Raw genomic sequence first — 21,982 nt, forward strand, 5'->3', positions numbered from 1 at the left:
TCCATCTTACTCTAATAATGTGAAGACACAGAACCAAAAAACCCTAAAAAACAATAACTCACCCTATTTACGTAACGAATCATATAGTTATTACATCTTATCTAAATAATCGATTTTCATATATTTATTTATTAGTCCCAAACGTTGGAACCACTATGCCAGTTACATGACAAGTCTATAAGTATGTATAATAATTTCAACACATATTTAAATATTTTTTTTTATTTTTATGTTTTTGTATAAAAATGTCCTTATAAATATATTTCATCTTAAAACTAAATATCTTACAACTAATTGCATTAAAGATATGCAATATACATCATCAAAATGGATCTGAATCTGGTTTTAACTTTCAATCTTACAACTAAATATCTTACAACTAAATATCTTAGAACTAATTGCATTAAATATATGCAATACACTTCATCAAAATAGATCTGGATCTGGTTCTAACAGTCAATGCGAATTTAAAATAGTCAATTTGTTTTTCAATATTCTGAAATAATAATTATGCGAGTCTCTTGCGAGTTAATATAAATCCCGTTTTAGTAGCTTATCAAATGATGCCTGTCCATTAATGCATCCATGTAGGTAATTTTGGATGCTGCAATGCTGCAATGCTGCATATCTAAAAATAGAGAACAGAGGGAGAATATTGTTAAAATTGATGATGTGAATAAATGTTCAAATAAGACATACCATAACATGATCAATCGATTAATCAATTAATGAAGTCAGTGAAAGCAATCGTTTTCGTCATTCATACGCGGCATCTTACGCTTTCATTCATAACTCATAAACATAGCCAAATATACACATTTTCCCATGTTATTTCCTCAATGAAACAAGTACTGGTTTAAGATTTTAGATTCAAGCAATTAGAATACAGCCAGGTTTTTAAAGGAGAAATAACATTTTAATTAAGATTCCATGCAGTCCATGCAAAATCTGACGAGTTATGTTGGTGGTTAAGTTCCTAATCAATACCAGTCTTGAATACCAGTCTTGATATGGATATGAAAGCAAAACACGACATCATGTTGATACACAAAATATCTAATTAAAAATATTTTAAAATTTTAGATGCATATTATAGAATCTAGAAAGAGTGTTACTCACACATTCTGGATGTTTTCTTTATTCTATTTTTGAATGAAATGAAGCCTAGAGACCTTTATGTCATATTTGGTAGTGTCTCAAGTTCTCGATCCTAAAGAAAAAGGTCTCTGGAGTGTTACCGATCATCACAAATCGGTAATAGGCAGTTTGAGGTATGAATCAAGAAGCCTTTTAATCATCGTAATCTATAATGAATAGTCGGACTCTATTGACCTAAACGGCCTTTAAATCATCACATTTGGTGTGCACACTTTGAGGTTCTCGACCTCAAAGACATGTAAGTCATCAGGATCTGTTCTCAACAGACGGAAATTCTCATCCTCATCCCGTTATGGTCATCACATCAAAAATTAATAATAGACAGTCTGAAATTCCTGACGTCACAGGCCTTTAAACCGTCATAATCGGTAATGGACACGCACAGATTCTAGACTCTATAGGTCCTTTAATCATCATATTTTATAATGGATATTTCGTGACTATCGACCTTACAGGGGTTGAGGATAACACATTTAGAATAACATCATATTACAAATCTGGAAATCAACATAAATTCATTTCGGAAAGTCTAAGGCTTTAAAGCTAAGAGTTCCGCAAATCATCATAATCGGGAATAGAAAATCTGAGGTTTCTAAGCCTAGAGGTTCGTTTATCATCATAATTGGTAATGGATATTCTCGCATTCCCGATCCTAGATGCCTCTAAATAACCCCATAGGTTTTGAGATCAATCGGTAATGTGCAGTCTGAGGCTAATTATTTTTAAGGGCTTAAATCAATACAGTTGAAATAAACTGTAGAGGCCAGTCACCTTAAAAATGACATCATCACAATTGGTATCATCGGAAGCCCTAACTCGAGAGGCTTTTAAGTCGTCAAAAACGATTTTAACAGTAAGAATCTCGCCATTGTAGAGGCGCTCCCATCATCACAAATAGGTTAGACAGTATGAGACCCGTAGCCTTCAGTTCTGAATATGTAGCAGGTTCGAATAATTCTGTTTGTTCAGAAAACTGTAGGCGGGCGCAGCTTTATTACTATTCATTCAAGCATGAAAAAGCACAGATCCATGAGGTTTTCATTGAGTTTTATTAAATGTAGCTCGTTAGACTTGAATTTTCAAATATTTTATTTCATTTATGTTATGTAAATTAAATGAATTTTCTTTGAAGTTTGTTTTGTAATATTTGCCAACTGTCAAAAAATAATATTTTAAAAGTGAATTGAGAACAGTTTCTGAACTTACCAATATTTTTTCTTGTTAAATTTATTTGTGTTTTGTCAAATTCTTAAAATACTAAAAACAAAATTATTTTTAATAATTTCGACTGGCAATTTTCGAACTTACCATTTTACCATTTGTTTTTAACATACTTATTCCAGGTTATGATTTGCATTTTGCATGATTTTTAATTTCATTTCAAATCATTATTTGGTGTATATATAAAAAGTCGCCCAACCTTATTATATTATACTCCAAATTTTTTTAACTATTGCACATTATGCAGTGCCAATAATTAACAATTTTGTACTGTTAACTTTTAATTTGGAATTTTGAAAAATTTCCGAAAAAAGACCGAAATATTTTCTGTGATGAAGATACTTACTCTTCAACAAATCATTCTTTTATGAAGTATCAAAATTTTTTATTTGGTATATCAATTTTTTTTGAAAATATTTCAAAATTCACCGCAAACTCGATTTATAATATATGTGAAGAAAACTGAAATAATGACAGTATCTCTCCATCACAATCACATATGCTTTTGTGGATTTTATGGATATTGTGTGAATAACAACCTTAACATAATTACTGCCGATTTATTAGCTTAATTGCGATAGGTTAGATATACTAAACAGCATTTTAGCAAAACATGTCGCTTTTTATACGAAATTATTCATCTAATTTTTTAATTTCTTTATCCAGTCCTTGAAATAACTAAACAGTACGTTCAAGCTATTGCAATCATAAGTGAACACATGATCATATAAAATCGTATCGTCTAAAAGTATCCCATTCCCATAGAGCCATGTAATGCAGACAGTCGTAGGAAAAATGATTACTGCAGTATCATTATCAAGCACGGCTTTTAAATAATACATTAAAACGTATATTTAATGTCAATAGAGATGGAACTATTTTGAAGGATAAAGAGAATAAATATTTCAATATATTATATATATAATATATTTTCTAATAATTTTCATGATGTAAACTTGGTATTCTTGTACTTTTAATAGTTTCTGGTATTATAAGCAATACACACGTTTACTCGTTTTGGATCCTGTTTTCGTGTATTTGTGCTTGATGATCGTCTTCGATCATCTTCGATTTTTTGGCTCGCTTTTGGCTTGCACTTTACTAGTTTTAAGCGGATTTTATGAAATTGGTCTTTTCTTCCTTTGTGCTTCTATTCTGACAGTTTTTAATGCTGTAAACTAGCACTTTGTTTAGTTTACACTGAGTTCGCTCGCAACAGTTAAAGCGACTTAGGTGACGAGAAACAAGCAACTTAAAATATGCGTCTAATCGCGCGATGCGTAATATTTTTTGTCATAGATGTACTACTTCCTGCGATATTAAACGCACAAGTTATATACAATTCTTTCCATCTCTTTTAAAACGACAACTTATTTGTAGAAGAATTAACTGCATATTGTTTTTTAGGTGTAAGATGAATTTCTATATACATATTAAGTTAGTCTCTAGATTGAAACATTTGAATCCAGAGCCACAGCTGGTGTTGGAAAAAGAAAATAAACATATGATATTTTTAGAATCGAAAACGAGAGTTCTTTTATAATTGTCGCAGTCAGAAAACGTGGATTTGGTTTTAATTTTTGATTTATGAATTAGAAACAAATTTGTTGTTTTTGTCGCAGTCAAAAATAAGAAATCGAATTACTTCAACCTCAAATGCAACAGTTGTAGTTGCAACAACAATTACAATTTCAAAATGTCTTGCAACCACAACCTGAGATCGTTTATTAGATCCATTGAGATCCAACGATCGCGTTATGTAAATTCAATTAGTTTATCGTTGTATATTTAAAATTAATTGGAGAAGTTGGGCGGTCTGTAAGAGAACTTTATGATGTTGCCATATGGAATAAAAAAAACTTATGCTGAGATATATAAACTCTTCAGGCAAGTTAGAGTTAATAATTTGGAAGAGCTTTTTAGAACTTTCACTGAAACATGTGAAATAAATAAATTATATCAAGTTGATGTTAAGAAACCTGCAATCTATGATCCATCTAATGTTGATAGAGATCTCGTAGATTTATAACGTGAGAATATAGCAGAAGATGAAACCCTTCAAGATGTAATAAGTAAATATACTAAACTTAGTTTGATGACTGATAGAAGAGCAATAGATTATAAACACAAGATGACTAGAGCTGAAACAAATATATATACAAATTCAGTTGGAGAGATACATGAAACTAATAATTATTCAATTCAACACGAAAATTATAGAAACAATTATAATCAATATAGTGGTCGTAACAATAAGTAACAATAACACCAATACCAAGAGAATTTAATGTCTTTGAGACCTTCTCGTGGAGGGTTGCGGATTTTCCAAATCGTACATATAATGCTATTATGGGCACGAATTTTCTAACCGCTCTTAAAGCCAAGATTTACTTAGAAAACAATTCCAATTTAAATAATATTGCACTGTTAGAATCCGATTTTGATATAGAAATGAATTCAGATCATTTAAATATTGAGTAAAATAACGAAATAGGACAACTGTTGAATCAATGTCAAGAACTATTCTTTAAAGAATTCTTTTTAATTGTTATGCAAAAATACAGAAAATACAGAAAATATTTCCCTTATTATTAATAAAAACAATACTTTCCTAAATTTTCAGTATGTAACATTCGAGGTGCAGAATTGTGTAATTTGAAAAACTGTCACCATTTGCACTATTTGCATGGATTATTATTAACCTGCATTTCCATATATATTTCATATATATATATATATATATTTTCTTCTAAAAATATTTCAATACAATCACACATGTGGAGAAGATAAAAATATTTATATTAGAAATGGAACATCCGGACACCTTACCGGATGATTGTAATAATGTGAAGAGACAGAATGAAAAAACTCTAAAAAGACAATAACCCTCCCTATTTATTTAACTAATCTTATGGTTATTACATTTTATCTATATAATCGATATTCATATATTTTTTATTAGTCCCAAACATTGGAACGACTATGCCAGTTACATGACAAGTCTATAAGTATGTATAATAATTTCAACACATATTTAAATATTTTTTTTTATTTTTATGTTTTTGTATAAAAATGTCCATATAAATATATTTCATCTTAAAACTAAACATCTTACAACTAATTGCATTAAAGATATGCAATATACATCATCAAAATGGATCTGAATCTGGTTTTAACTTTCAATCTTACAACTAAATATCTTACAACTAAATATCTTAGAACTAATTGCATTAAATATATGCAATACACTTCATCAAAATAGATCTGGATCTGGTTCTAACAGTCAATGCGAATTTAAAATAGTCAATTTGTTTTTCAATATTCTGAAATAATAATTATGCGAGTCTCTTGCGAGTTAATATAAATCCCGTTTCAGTAGCTTATCAAATGATGCCTGTCCATTAATGCATCCATGTAGGTAATTTTGGATGCTGCAATGCTGCAATGCTGCATATCTAAAAATAGAGAACAGAGGGAGAATATTGTTAAAATTGATGATGTGAATAAATGTTCAAATAAGACATACCATAACATGATCAATCGATTAATCAATTAATGAAGTCAGTGAAAGCAATCGTTTTCGTCATTCATACGCGGCATCTTACGCTTTCATTCATAACTCATAAACATAGCCAAATATACACATTTTCCCATGTTATTTCCCCAATGAAACAAGTACTGGTTTAAGATTTTAGATTCAAGCAATTAGAATACAGCCAGGTTTTTAAAGGAGAAATAACATTTTAATTAAGATTCCATGCAGTCCATGCAAAATCTGACGAGTTATGTTGGTGGTTAAGTTCCTAATCAATACCAGTCTTGAATACCAGTCTTGATATGGATATGGAAGCAAAACACGACATCATGTTGATACGCAAAATATCTAATTAAAAATATTTCAAAATTTTAGAACCATATTATAGAATCTAGAAAGAGTGTTACTCATACATTCTGGATGTTTCCTTTATTCCAATCTTGAATGAAATGAAGCCTAGAGGCCTTTATATCACATTGGATAGTGTCTCAGGTTCTCGACCCTAGAGCAAAAGATCTCTGGGGTATTGCCGATTGTCACAAATCGGTAATAGGCAGTTTAAGGTTATAAATCAAGAGACATTTTAATCATCATAATATGTAGGTAATGAACAGTCAGGGACTTTTGACCCTAATGGTCTTCAAGTCATCACATTTGATGTGCACACTGTGAGCTTCTCGACCTCAGAGACATGTAAGTTTTCATAATCTGTACTCAGCAGATGGAGATTATCATCCTCATGTCGTTATAATCATCTCATCTATCATCAAAAATCGGTAATAGACAGTCTGAAATTCCTGACGTCACACGACTTCAAACCGTCATAATCGGTAATGGACACGCACAGATTCTAGACTCTATAGGTCCTTTAATCATCATATTTTATAATGGATACCTCGTGACTATCGACCTTACAGGGGTTGAGGATAACACATTTAGAATAACATCATATTACAAATCTGGAAATCAACATAAATTCATATCGGAAAGTCTAAGGCTTTAAAGCTAAGAGTTCCGCAAATCATCATAATCGGGAATAGAAAATCTGAGGTTTCTAAGCCTAGAGGTTCGTTTATCATCATAATTGGTAATGGATATTCTCGCATTCCCGATCCTAGATGCCTCTAAATAACCCCACAGGTTTTGAGATCAATCGGTAATGTGCAGTCTGAGGCTAATTATTTTTAAGGGCTTAAATCAATACAGTTGAAATAAACTGTAGAGGCCAGTCACCTTAAAAATGACATCATCACAATTGGTATCATCGGAAGCCCTAACTCGAGAGGCTTTTAAGTCGTCAAAAACGATTTTAACAGTAAGAGTCTCGCCATTGTGGAGGCGCTCCCATCATCACAAATAGGTTAGACAGTATAAGACCCGTAGCCTTAAGTTCTGAATATGTAGGAGGTTCGAATAATTCTGTTTGTTCAGAAAACTGTAGGCGGGCGCAGCTTTATTACTATTCATTCAAGCATGAAAAAACACAGATCAATGAGGTTTTCATTGAGTTTTATTAAATGTAGCTCGTTAGACTTGAATTTTCAAATATTTTATTTCATTTATGTTATGTAAATTAAATGAATTTTCTTTGAAGTTTGTTTTGTAATATTTGCCAACTGTCAAAAAATAATATTTTAAAAGTGAATTGAGAACAGTTTCTGAACTTACCAATATTTTTTCTTGTTAAATTTATTTGTGTTTTGTCAAATTCTTAAAATACTAAAAAGAAAATTATATATAATTATTTCGAAAGGCAATTTTCGATCTCACCATTTTACCATATGTTTTTAACGTACTTATTCATGAGCCAGGTTTTTAATAAAAATGTCATTATATAAAATTTCCCCCAACTTTATATAACGAAAATAATTTTAACTATTGCACATTATGCAGTGCCAATAATTAACAATTTTGTACTGTTAACTTTTAATTTGGAATTTTGAAAAATGTCCAAAAAAAGGCCAAAATTTGTTTTGTGAAGAAGATACTTACTCTTCCACAAATTATTCTTTTATAAAATATTAAAATTTTTTATTTGGGATATCAATTTTTTTTGAAAATATTTCAAAACTCACCGCAAACTCGATCTGTTAAATTCAAGAAGAAAATTAGAGTAATACTACTCATAATCATCAGACATGATCATCACAATTTTGTATTGATTTTGTATGGATTTTAGAATTCTGTAAATTTGATTTTTTTGTGTAGAGTGGGCGTACAGGGAAGTAATGTGTCCACTATTATCGCACCATAAGACACACTACTGTATGCCAGGCGATAACAGTATAAGGAAATGCACTTAAATAAATGCAGTACGAAGCATTGTTAGAGCGGACGAAATACTTAGTGAAAACACGCTAAGCGCTCTTCTAACCTGCCCTGTGAAGGAATACTTTAATTGGTCACACTGTAAGTATTTGCAGGATCTTAAGCTGAGAATGTAGGGAATTTTTAGGTCATACGCATGTATGATTTATTATGTCGTGCATGAATGGGACATCCAAATGGTGTCTTTAGCAGATTTTTTCTCCTGGTTTGATACCAAAAAAGAAAAGTATGAGGCATCTGATATAAGTTTATGTGTTGTCCTGTAGTGGAGCTTATCAATTGTTTTAACTCTGCCTTTCGTTTTTTCACTCACTTTCTTTAAAAATATAAATTTTTCGTTCTTCCTCTGCTGTTAACTGTACACTACCATAACTATGAGGTAGAGTTTTTGATTATAATTCGCCTTCATATCGGTTCGCATCTGTATATGGACTCCCAAAAACCTCAACGGTATAAAGTATCAGACAAAGTACGATGGCCTAGTAGTGTGCGCATGCCAGTACAATACACAATCAATTTGGTCACAGTTACTAGAGAAGCACAGAATAGTTGGAGCATAAGTAGAGGTGGCTAATGCCAACTACAATATCGAAAATATCTTTGTGGTTTAGAAAACAGGTCTTCTCCAGTCAGAGCTTCGCTTACGCTTTTTCCCGCAAAACTGTTATATTCAATTGAAAACTCTTAAGCTTAATACAGGGAATTGCAAGGACTGAAAGGATATCAAATGAAATTTCAGACCGTTGACTGCCGATTTGTCAAGTTAATTGCGATAGTGTAAACATACTAAACAGCATTTTAGCAAAACATGTCGCTTTTGTAGGAAATTATTTATCTTATTTTTAAATTTTTTTACCCAGTCTTTGAAATACCTTACTAGTACGTTTCAGCTAATGCAGTCTTAACTGAATAAACGGCAAGTGCCATTTTTTATTGAAATTCCATACAAAATCCATACAAAACTGTGTTGAACAAATTTTATTTTTGGAAGCATGAATATAACACTAAAATTGTGATTAAATGAAACAATATTTTAATTTCACACTTTTTTAAAAACGCAGTATAGGTCTTTTTTAATCTGAAGAATCACCACTCTTTACTACTTATATAAATGATTTTTTTCGTTCCGATTCAAATTTTGTTTACAATATATACGTACAATTTATTGCTTAATAGATGTAATTTGAAAGTTTAGCAAAACTGCAAAACCCATTCCGATAGGGTAATGTTATGCAGACAGCCCTATGGTCAAATGGTCACTATAGTTGCGTGCTTTTCTGGGCATGACCTTTAAGACATATTACGAAAAGAGGCAGATCACAATTATCAATTTCCTACTGTTACTACTACTTTAAAACTTTTTGCTTGCGCCAAAGTTTGAAAAATAAAAATTGACCTGTTGACCTGACCTATTTAATGTTTCAATATATGCTTCAGTTTTGCGTATTAAAAAAGTGCCGTTACCGTATCCAAAGTTTAGTCGATATTTCTCTCTGACTCACCTTCTGATATATTTAATGTACATTGAGAACAATAATAATTTTACATTTGATGCGACCATATCTACACAACATGATCTTTGGATAATATATATAATTATACATATTAAAATTTAATTATAGAGAAAATCTAGTTATAACTAGTTATAAGATAACAAGTTATCTTTTTGTCTTCAGCAAATGAATTACAATAAAATTTTTATGTTGTGGCACACAACTGTACTATATTACCGTACCTGGAATGGCCATTGATTTTGATTCCAAGTTAAAAAATTGCAGTTGTTCAGTTTAGGTATTACACTCCACTTTACATATGGTACAGGTTATCATGTTCACCAAGTGATAAAAAAGTAGACGTGAAGTAAATTTTGTTTAAACGAATAGCCTCAGCAGCTGCGCTATATTAAAATAGATTTCTTAATACTTGATTTCTTAATACCTCTCTTCAAAGTTTATAATTAAAGGAAAGATCCATCTGTCTGTGACTAATTTTTGCTTTTTTTCCATCATTTTGTACCACTCCTTCTGCTCTCAACGTGTAAGAGGTTTTATCTCTTGTAAGTGCACAGCAATTTGAACGCTGACTATCTCAAAATTTGACGAGAATTCACCCCCTGATGCTAACAATGAATAATATCAAGTGTTAACTACCAACGTTTATTATACCCCTTACATAAGTATAGAAAGGGTATGGTTTCTCAAGATTTTTGTGTCGCGTTATAGATCCTATAAATTATACATATTCTTGATCAGCTCGAAGAGTTGAGTTCATTAAGTCCTGTCCATCTGTTCGTCGGTTTGTTCATGTTTACTCTACTTCCTCAGTTTTTTAGCTATCCGAAAGAAACTTTGTGTACACATTTTCGGGATTGGACGTAGGTCATTTGTCGTATTGGCCAAAATCGAACCACTATGTTTCAAAACTGTTATGTACATTAAACAATTGGAACTGAGTTGTTATAGCTTTTAATAAGACTATTCAAATGACATTTGGTACTCACGTTCATACAAGAATATGTACAAAATTTTAATCATAAAAGTTCAGATTTAGATGTATCTGCTATATAAAATTCCAAGTCATATACATATACATATATAGACATTTTTTTTTTGGTGCATGTATTTCCAATTTGGAATTTTTGTGTAGTTGATATAATGCAATCTGTGTAATGGGTTTGTTAGACTGAGATTTTGTTAAAACTGGCATACAAAACAACAACTTAAAAATATATGTAATTTGATTTTTAAAGGCAATTATGACGAAACAAACCATGACTCTTAACATAAACTAGTGTTTATTTTCTAAAGACTTAGAAAAATGCTTTTTCTTTAAAAACATATTTTTTAATTTCTTTTATATAGAGGAGTACTTTTCCTTTACAACAGAATTAATTATAGTTAAAAATTTTTAAGAGTATACCTTCTGCTCAAAAAGTACTCGAATTTTGTAAATAAAACATACAAATTTAAATTTTATTCCAAACTTATTTTAACCCAATCTTCCATACACTTTTCGTAGGCCTGGCTTTTAGTATGGCTTTTAGTTCCTTCAGCGAATTCTCTTTTACCGATTCAATCGACTCAAAACACTTACCACGAAGGGGCAATTTGAGTTTTGCGAACAGGAAAAAGTCGCACGGATCCAGATCGCTCGGATCTGGCGAATATGGTGCCTGAGCGATGACAGTGGTGTTGACAACCGTGTTTGGTCAAAAAATCGAGTACAACAAGAATTTTCCATAGTAAAAATCGCTAAACGCACTTGAGGTAGTCTCACATTAACAGCTGCTGTTAACAAACTAATTGACAGATGGCGCTCAAATTTGTACCGTATGTCAAGAAAGGGTGTACCAACATAACAAAAAAAATTTTTGAAAAAGGTCTATTACTTAAGGAGTAGTTAACAAACAAACAAGTCCGGATACTTTTTGAGCAGAAATAAATATAAACTTGCTAACAATTAACAAGTTATCGAATTAAATTTGCTCTTTAATAAGACTTTCTTTACGTGTTTCTAAACAATGTTTACAAACAACTTTTGGCAGATGACTGGGGTGTTCGTTACGATATCTAATTAAGGTTCATCGTAACTCACTTTTCGCTTTGTAACATTTTTTGGCAGTCTCTTAGATTACTAGACACTTTATAACTAGTCTTTTACATGAAGACATTTTGCTAGAAACTCTCTAGAGAGAAATAGAGAGAGAGAGAGAGAGGTTGCCAAATAAAATTTATTTCTGTACCAAAATTGGTTCAAAAAGGAACCATTTCTGTAAAAAAATTTCCAATCTTTATCTATTATATTTCAATTATAAAATACAATATATATAAATTGTACGGAAGATATATAGAGCAGTACAAGTCTTTTAATAAGAAAATACAATATATATAAATTGTACAGAAGATATAGAGCAGTACAAGTCTGTTTCACACTTCAGAAAAGTACAATTTTCTATGAACGAGTACCAGTGTACCACACGGAAAAAAAGTATCAATTTTGGTACTAAAGTATCTTGTGTGGTAACCGCGGTTAAAGACTTTAGCAAGAGACTTGTTGTGTTTTGTCGCACTTCGGTACACCCACCCTAAAATTTGGTTCTCGACATTTTACTCAAAACTCTTTAAATAAGTTTTAATTTTTAGTTAAAGGAAATTTTGTATCAATTCATAAATTAAATTTATATATCATGCCTTTGGATTTTTTTCTTAACATTATTCCGTTTTTTCATGGTACATTCTGTGTACTTTATCGTTTTTTGCCTTCTGCTTCCATTAAATTTCACTTCAATATTCTATTTTCGTTGCCATTTTAGAGATCAAAAGGATTTGTTAGTTTTGAGCTCTTTGACAAATAATTCGCGCCTTAAAATTCATACCCCGAGCAGGACGAATCATCCATCCACTACGCGCGTCTACTTTGTTTGACTAAAAGGATGGGAGGAGGAAGCCAGCACTCGCATCGACTGACTCGCAAACCGATTTTTTCAGCAACAGAAGCCGAGTCGCTCCAAAGCAATCAGCAACCAAAACGAGCGTCGTTGCATTCGCAAACATTGTTGGCGTGCGCTCGGCTCAAGGGATTTGCAATGAATCGCTGATGTGTGCGCCAATGTTGCATGTTTTTTTAACTGCGTATGCTGATTTCCTTAAATCCATTGCAACCTACGACTACTTCATTTATTTCTATTTGATTTCCATAAGTGGAAATTGTCGTTGACGTTGTCGTAGTCGGTGTTGTTGTTGTTGTTGTTGTTGTTGTTGTCTCGTGCCATTGTTATTTTCTTCTATTTTTGGCGTAGTCAACATTTATAGGTTCGTGTGCTACGTTTTTAATATTATTGACTCTCAGTGTCAATCTAAAAGTGCAACAGTGCACGGAAAAAGGATAATAACCACAAAAAAAAAAAAAAAACAAACTAACGAGACCAAAGGAGGAAAAAAAGTGGAAATCAGAGAGTATGCAAGTGCAATTCGAAAATGCAGAAATCGTGTAGCGTGAAAACTATTACAATTTCATGGCTGCATTGCTAAAATCACGAATACTCTGTTCAAGTGTTAAGATTATGTAAAGGAATAATAAAAAAAGGAATAAAAAAATAAAAGTGAATTTTTGCAAAATTTCTTTACCGAGATATATTTTCACTAATAGTAACACAGCGAGTAGTTCACAAAGTAGTCAATACCAAGTGACTTCAAATGCACACAAATGACTTCAACGCGGAACGTTGAAGACATCACATGGAAGGCAGTACTTGTTCTGCACTTACCTTTTAAATCAATGTTATCAGAATGCTGCTTCGTATTGATTTTATTAAACATACAATTTACTGCATATCTGGAAATTCAATATCGGCATTATCTGTTTGCGAAATGGAGTATGTGACTTGGAGCTAGAGAATGCGTGATATGTGCTGTAAGTGCATTATTTCGTGCTGCCATTAACGATAACTTTTCAATGTCTGATTTTGTTGATGGAAAACAAACGAAAACTAAAGAATAAACTAAAATGATATTGAAAATCATTTAAATTTAAGGAATTTCGAATATACATGTATCTATGCATGCAGAATGCATTACGTGCCTTACATATTTCCTGTGCTTTTTGTCAAAACATAAAGTTTTATTCACAATAAAAATGTGTTCTTATCAAAAAGTAATACAAATTTTTTTAAGACTTTTTTTAAGACTTAATTTTAAATTACAAACGTTCTTTAATTCCACTTAAGCTTAGGTTAGGTTAGGTCACTGGGGCCGTCCGAAGATTCACTTACACCATGACGTCCATTATGATATCCTAAAGAATTTGACACCTGTCCCTATAACAATTTAGTACTGGCCATTAAGCCATTAACACGAGCTATGGAAATAGAGTCTAGCTCTCCTAGTGAATTGAAAAAGTGTGACCCTAAGTAGGAGAGTCTATGTCTTGCAGGACACTATAGCAGGAGGTGTATTGGTGATACCTGTTCATCATCCTCCATGCAATGTCTACAATGTAAGGAGGTTCTGATATTGAACCTCACGGCATGTCCTCCCAACGGGCAGTGTTCCGTAATCTTCCCACTATCTTGGATAAATTTGCTCGGGATAGGTTGACAAATTCCCCCGATCTATTCTTACTAAATTCTGGCCAAAATTCCTTGGTTTTTATGCAGTTGGTCACTGTTGACCATCTTCTTTTAAACATTTGGTGTCTGCATAATTTTATTCGGTGCTCACAAGAAGTAAGTGGTATACCCACGTTTTATTTTCCCAGGAGAACTTGTGCTGGCGTATCATGTCTTGTTGATTCATCTGCTATACAGTTGGCTTGGATGTTCCTATATCCAGGGATCCAAATAATCCGTATCCGAAAATATTCAGCCATCACCATAAATGATGTAAGACAATTCAATATAAACCTCGAGTTATTGGTCGACGAGTTTGAAGATTTTATAGCTGCCTGGCTGTCAGTACACATGTTTATAAAAATAACGGAGAAAACATTGTGTTTTAGCCAATCAGAAACTTCCAATAGATACTTCAGCTTGAAAAAAGCTGCAGTGATCTGGTAGCCTGAAACTCATACTGAGATCTAGTTCAGTCCACTTAAGCTTAGTTTAAGAAAATTTCAAAATCAAAAGCTAAAAATTAAATTTAAAATTAATAAGTATTCAGCATCTCCTGAATTTCTGACTGATTGCTGGCGCAGTAGTCAGCATTAGCATAGATCGCATGTATATTCAAAGGTCTCATAGCATTCCTATTTTGATATTCGAAGATCTCACATGGAATTGCATAATAGCACTCCTAGTTTGATATCAAAAGTAATTCCGTTGTGTGCTTGTTATGTATTTTCGCTCAAGCAGAACATTTAAAAGCATCGTATTGCATACTGATACTACTGGTTTGATATTACTGGTTTGACAATTCAATAACAATAAAATCAATAGTTTGGTATAGAAATCAATAGCACCAGTACGAAAATCTCGCTTCAACTAGGTGTATATTCCACTATTTTCGAATAGAGATTAGTATAATTGAATTGTGCACTGGTGCTAATTTCAATTAAGCAATAAAATATGGTTATGCACAAGGATTTTCGTCTAGGCAGCAATGGATTGATTAATGCCACTTCCAGTTTGTTGTCAAAAGTGACGGTTGCAAAACTATCGAAAGTTCTTGCGCTTAATCTCAACTGCGCTTAATATATAATATTGCATTAACTTTCACACATGTTCAAATGATGCAATTAAGTTATGCACTCAAGCCAACCCCAAACAAGGATACAAAAATATTTAAGCAGCAAACAAAATACCTTCCGCTTGTAAGGTCTTTTTCTCTATTGGAAGGTTTGCTTTGAGAACTTAGAGCAACTGGCAACCAAATAGAAGCCGTATGTTAACTGCCACCGTCCAATCTACTAAGCATTGTTCAAGGTAAACAAAAACAGGGAAGTGCTTTGCTAAGTGCTTGGTCATAATTGATATCATAAATCATCAGTTCTGTGGACCGAAGTCGTACTAAGAAATAAAATAGTTTATAATTAAGTCTTTAATAGAAAAATAGTTTCATGATTGGAAGACATTACTATTAATTCAACACTCTGCGTAGACGCTTGCCTAAGAGCTAGTTCACTCTTACAATTATAAGCCAGTGGTGAACAGAGCTTGGTAGATTATCTGACAAGTTGCCGTAGCTTACCTCATTGGCTTAGAATGATTGGTCTAACTGAGAAGATAAGGTGTCAAAACTGGTATAACACAAAAGAGAGCTGCATTTAAATTCCTGGTCACTTTTCGTTTTCAATTTAGTCAAAAAAGTTCAGTGATGAATCAGTAGCACCTAAAATCGACTATTATTAAAAAATGCTAAATTCATCTTAAGATATTCGTACTCATTCTAAAAACTGAGTGGTAAAACCAGTAAAAAAGAGCTGTCATTACCGCAGTGATTTATTCTCTTCGAAACCTACAATTCCGAACATTTCGGTTATATTCTACCTGTCGAAATTATACACAAACTCTTCAGTTTGTGTATATTTGTTTAGTAAACCGAATATATATAAATAAGACTGCCATAACACCAAATAGATATGAAAACTGAAGTCAAAAGTAAAAAGTAGTTTTTAATAAGAGAAGTTTATGGAACAGCAAGTGAATGAAACAGAGAGGTGGATTCTCTGTTGATATCTATCACTATAGTTGTCGAATATAAATATATGATATGGTTGGGTTTTAAGAACTGCATAAAATACTAGATATTGATTTAAATGAGTTTGGCAGTTCAAGTAAATGAAAAATATTTTCCTTGCGAGGATACCAATAAATTCTTGTGTGTCCCAAAATTTCATATAATGCACTGAACTGAATGCAGGAAGAATGCTGATTTATTGAATAGTAATCATTTACTACATGATAGTTTAATTATCATATTTTCTATAAACAATCTATTTAAATCATATTTTCATAGAAATATTGAAAAAAATTTGACGTTCAGAACAAAAATTCAATTGAAGCTAGATTTCTGTAGAAAGAAAATTACACCATATATTTCGTTTGGAGTTTTATCCGCAAAACTTTAAGCTGACTAAACAACATGACTTTTGGTATATAAATCACTAACATATATTCAGGTAGTTAAAAAAAAAAATACTATGTCACATATAAGGTATGTTTTATTTGGACTGGCCGCGTATACAACTATTATAGTGGTAAATTGATGAATATATACAAGTTAATTACTTTAGAAATGCTCAATACTCTCATTGTACTTCACTAGTTAGGGGAGCGTCTGGTGGATTATTATGATAGGAGAAACGCTTGTAGAGAAGCGATTTACATGAGGTTACTTCAGAGGGCGATAACTAACCGTACGGAGCGGGCAGTCGAAGAGGCCAGGATCGTTCGTGGTTGGATCCGCCATCCTCCATCACGCCGGTAGATGTTTGTTGATGCAGAAGAGCCGGGACTAGTACCAATCTTTAAAATTATTTTTGTTTAAAACAAGTTAAATACATTTTGTTTAGGAATAGACTTATTGAGACAAACCTTCAAATTCAATAGAAAAAAATAATGTCTTAAATATTGTTTTGTAGTCCTAATGGCCTAAATTAAATGTGAATAGAACGGAAAATAGTTTGGATTTCATTAAAATTGTAGTTATTGTAAACTGCAGAAATAATATTCTATGCACAGTTCAATAGAAGTAGTTCAATTGTGGAATAGAATAGAAGAAACAATCGAGTCATTTTTCAATAAAATGTTCACACTTAAGCTTGAGACTGGAAGGAGGAACTCAATTTTAGAGTACAGATGTCAGTAACTAATTTCAACTTCTTGAAATCCTTCACCTATTAACAATAGTAAATAAGTCAACAGTTTCTATTAAAAAAAGTTTATGATTAAAAAGTCACGACAATTTTCAATTCCAGCCCTTAGATCTTACTGACTCTTCAATGTTTATTCCATTGACTTAAAAAGAATTTAATCTCTCCTTGGTGTTAAGTATTTATGCCAGCAAGATTTCAAATTCTAAAAACACTATCGATACGTGTTTTTAGACACAGTTTTGAGATCGGCATCCAATTTCAATTTTATCTTAACTATTATTGGTAAGCGTTACTATTTTATTGCTTTTTTAAGTATGAATAATGGAAAATAATTGCAAGATATTCTAACTAAAGCATGTGGTTGTGTGGCATTATACTATATTTTTTGGTCGAAAATGCAACAAATTATCAGAACAAATTTGATTGGTACTGGTGTCATGACCTCACCTTTACTGGAAATCAGTTCACATCACTCGTGTAACTTTTGTATTTCTTTAGGCACATTTTTAATGAAATTTTCTTTTTATCCGAAGGAACGATATATTTATTATTTATTTACGTGGATTTTTATGGACGTGTTCATTCTAACACGTCCATAAATATTGATTAGGTTTGTACCATTCATGAATCGTGTGTAGACTGTGAATCATAAACTTAGTTGTGAGTTTTAAGGTTGTGATAACTGTGTAGAGTGGCTGGTTAATTTTTACCGATGGTGCAACCAATACCAAAAACTTGACTCTACTATTTTTTAATGAGAACTTTCAGAGTAAGTTAACAAACCTCCTAGTTCCAGCATACAACTCAAGCACAGCTTTGAGTCAGTTGGCAGGGTAACCCTTCTTCAACCCTTGGTACTTACAGGATTGAAAAAGTTATTAACAAATAATTTAATATAAGAAATAATTCCAAGACCAGTATGGTCCATTGAAAGCTCAATTAATTAAAAATAATAAAAATTTGTTATTGCAATTCACTACTGTTCGAATCCTCTTTACTATAGTAGAATGTGATGAAAGGTAAGAAAGATCTGAGCTTTCAGAAAAGCAATTAGTTAAAATATTTTCAATAGATTTTTTATTGTTGTGGTTTATGTTATTGTAATTAACTTGCTATAAAGAAAGGTACTCATCCATATAGGTAGAAACCAAAAGTGTTGATTAGAGCTTTAATCTTGGGACAAGTTGTGATTACCTCTGGCTCGGTACAGCATTTACTTCTTATACAGCAATTTCTGCTGATGTAGTACTTAAAGTAAAACCTTTCCATCCTGTTATACGCATATAATTATATATTTCAAAGACATTTAAATATTTTTAATTTGATTTTAATTTGTGTATTATTACCATAAGAACAAAAAGACAAAGATCTTCATATAAAAATGCACCAGTTGCATAAAATACCAGTAAACTATTCTGAATATAATTTATTATAAAAGTTTTATAATAGAAAAGATAGTAAGATATTTTAGTCATATATTCATTGAGAAATTTCAAATAAAATTTTAGTTCAAGATAATTCAATAAAAGTTACTATAGTTAATAGAAAGAAGTTTGTGCAGAGAAAAAACAAAATTTCTAGTACGATTTTCAGATTTGATCAAAATTTTGCATATATCTGCTGGTATGCAGATGTATAGTAGTGTATAAAATCATATATATTTATTTTGGTATTATATAAAACTTTACTCAATATCAATGTCGGCTATAAAGTATGTGCTATTCGGTTTTGCAGCTTGTCAAGCGTTTGTTATGGTTAGTAATTTTTGAAAAATTTTATTAATCGATTTTCAAGAATATTCAGTCGTTTATTTTACTTTATTAGGTTGGAGAATACTTTTTGGATCGTGAATTTGAAAGGCGCCGAAATGTGAGGAGGGCAAGACAGCTGATCTACGTCAGGCTTATACACAGAAGAGCACTTAGTGCCCCAATGGCTGCGTATGCTTTAGCTGTTGCACAAATGTTATCCCAACCATAACTCCCGGGAGAATGATGATTGGTTTGTGGTTTGATGTCAATAAATTTTACGTTTTGTGTAAGTGTACTATAGTTCAGTAGTTAATTACATAGTTTCACTCTTGCTGTAAGTCAATAGAAGTTCAGTCTTTTACTTTTATGTATGTAATGGTCTTATGGTCTTATAGTAGCTTAGTAAAGTTACTCCATTTAATGTATTCCTGCCATCCAATTGCTAATATCGTTAGTTTTGTTTAGTTGATTTTATTTAGATTTTAACTATTATTAACAATGAATACTATTATATTATTATTGTGTCTAGTAAAGAGTTGTTTTGAATAGAAGTGAATTGCAACAACAGGATTTTATTATTTTTAAATAATTAATTGCTTTAACGACCAATTGCTTTTAAATAATTTTAATAATAGTACATTAGTATTTTTTTTGAAGTTATTATTCGCAAATAATTAAGAATAATTATTTGCTTCTAGTTTACTAAGAGACTATAACCACCAAATTTTTATTATTTAGCATTTAATTATTTTTTTTTTACATATTCTTTTACGTGTGAACTAAATATAGCCATTTCAAGGTAGGCTTGAAACCAAAAATCTAAAACGGTCTAGTTACTTTTGGTAACTCTACCGATAGTATGCCGTCAGTGAACCTATTCAAAACCATTTTGGGGTAGGCTTATTTAAGGAATCAAAACGCCTATTGAGATTATGAAGTGTTAGATTCGTCTAGGTCCCTTTCAAGGAGGAAACTGTTTTAATTGGTACCGACAGAGTTCTTGGAAATAATGGGTGAGTTTATATTTGCATTAAGCGTGTGAAAAACAGCGTCATATTGATATTTCATGTTAGGTTATCACATTTAAAGCTATGGACTTTATCAGTCAAGTCATCTTTAACATTGTACGTGAGTTTAAATTAAAATTTCAGTGGGCATTTAAGTAAATATTAAAATTTTATCTTTTTTAAATCATATTAGGCTTTATGTGCTCTCAAAATCTTCTAAACCACTTACCGCATGCAACAATTATGCGGAATGAAAGCTTAGTCAAGCCTTTAACTTTTCACATTTAAACTTGCAAAGATCAAACGCTTCTAACATACAGGCGTACATGAGATATAGATGAAAGCAACAATGACTTGCATTTCATGAACTTAAATGAGCAATTCACGAATAACCCCGCGTACATCCAAACAACGCATAACTTAACGTAGTGTGCACTGGAACAGTTTATTTGCCTTCCTAATTCCGCTTTCTCTCCGCAAATGGTGAAATGCACATAGTTTATTAAGCGCTCAAACAACCAAACGACCAAATGACCGAAAGACCAAATGACCGATAGACCAACCGGGCAACTTAACAAGTATGCTATGCGGTAACTTGTCCAACAACAGTCAAATGAGCTGCACTACTTTAGTCGGATGTAAGCTAAGCACTTAGCCTGTGGTAAGTAAACGCAGCCAATAGCAAAATCCGTACGAGAATTTCATTTTCGGAATTATCGCATTTATATTGCGTATTAAGCGATTATGTCGTGTGACTACGTATTTAATACGGATTGCAGCTGCAAGAGAGTGACTTAAGTCCATGTCGGTTGCTTCTTGAATTTAATGCAGATGATAATGCTTTATTCCATCAATCAAAGTATAAAAAAAAAAAGGAATTCATGAAAACTCTATCGTATTTATTTAAGCACATATCATTTCACCAGCAGGGACAGAGAAATATTAGTTTATGATGTTTCACATATCCAAGAGTACTAGAAATTATAATTGCCAAGCCAAAAAAATGTAAGCATAAAGATTAATTTAAGTATTCCAAAAAAAAATTAAAGCCAAACGCTGCGGAACCTCACTTAACCCATGTTGATGTCAGCACTTGTCTATTTCTGCGTGTCTCAGATGTAACTCGAAGCTGTTGAACAAACGCAACTCCTTCAATTAGTGCGGAGCAATTGATAACGAATGATCAAAAAAGTGCCCTCTATTCTTAATTTTAATCAAGCACAAGCAAATAAAAATTATCAGAAAAAATCTATTTTTTAAAAAAAATAATACATCCAATTTTTTTTTTCTTCTTAATTGACATATCTGCATAACCACTTTGTACTTTTTTAAAAACTTAAATCTGAAACAGCTATTCTTATGTCATAAGGATATTTTTTTCTCTTATAAACAGGCACTGATTCCACCAATTTATTATGGGTTTCAACACTGGTTGCATCTCCCACCTGTGGAGAAGGGCCATAGTATTCAAAAAAAAAAAAATATTTTAAAATTTCAAAAAATAATCCCTTTCTAAAAATATTTATTTTCTGGTAAAATTTGAAACTGATTCTAAAAAAAATATTAAAAATGAAAATTCTGGAGATATGTTTTGTAAAAATTTTTTCTTGAAATTTAACGGTTAATATAAATACCTAATTATAAACAATCTAAATTGTTTAAACTTTTTCTTA

The 21,982-nt window shown here is 31.7% G+C and overlaps 3 long non-coding RNA genes across 4 annotated transcripts; 1 reads left to right on the forward strand and 2 right to left on the reverse strand.

The window, feature by feature from the left end:
• Positions 1-252: 252 nt before the first annotated feature.
• Positions 253-2,276, reverse strand: LOC119662209. Its single transcript, XR_005250727.1, has 3 exons — positions 1,120-2,276; positions 700-1,056; positions 253-628 (listed from the first exon to the last, which is right to left on the reverse strand). It is a non-coding gene; the product is annotated as an uncharacterized LOC119662209 (long non-coding RNA).
• Positions 2,277-5,458: 3,182 nt separating this feature from the next.
• On the reverse strand, positions 5,459-7,484 carry LOC119662088. The gene is made up of 3 exons (XR_005250695.1): positions 6,328-7,484; positions 5,906-6,262; positions 5,459-5,834 (listed from the first exon to the last, which is right to left on the reverse strand). It is a non-coding gene; the product is annotated as an uncharacterized LOC119662088 (long non-coding RNA).
• An 11,617-nt stretch (positions 7,485-19,101) lies between these two features.
• On the forward strand, positions 19,102-21,580 carry LOC119687279. 2 transcript variants are annotated; one of them, XR_005253133.1, is made up of 5 exons: positions 19,102-19,305; positions 19,376-19,588; positions 20,092-20,315; positions 20,376-20,430; positions 20,503-21,580. It is a non-coding gene; the product is annotated as an uncharacterized LOC119687279 (long non-coding RNA). The 2 variants fall into 2 exon arrangements; XR_005253132.1 differs by having other exon boundaries at positions 20,376-20,426.
• The last annotated feature ends 402 nt before the right edge of the window (positions 21,581-21,982 follow it).

Source organism: Teleopsis dalmanni, chromosome X, assembly GCF_002237135.1.
Source record: "Teleopsis dalmanni isolate 2A chromosome X, ASM223713v2, whole genome shotgun sequence".
Taxonomy (NCBI): domain Eukaryota; kingdom Metazoa; phylum Arthropoda; class Insecta; order Diptera; family Diopsidae; genus Teleopsis; species Teleopsis dalmanni.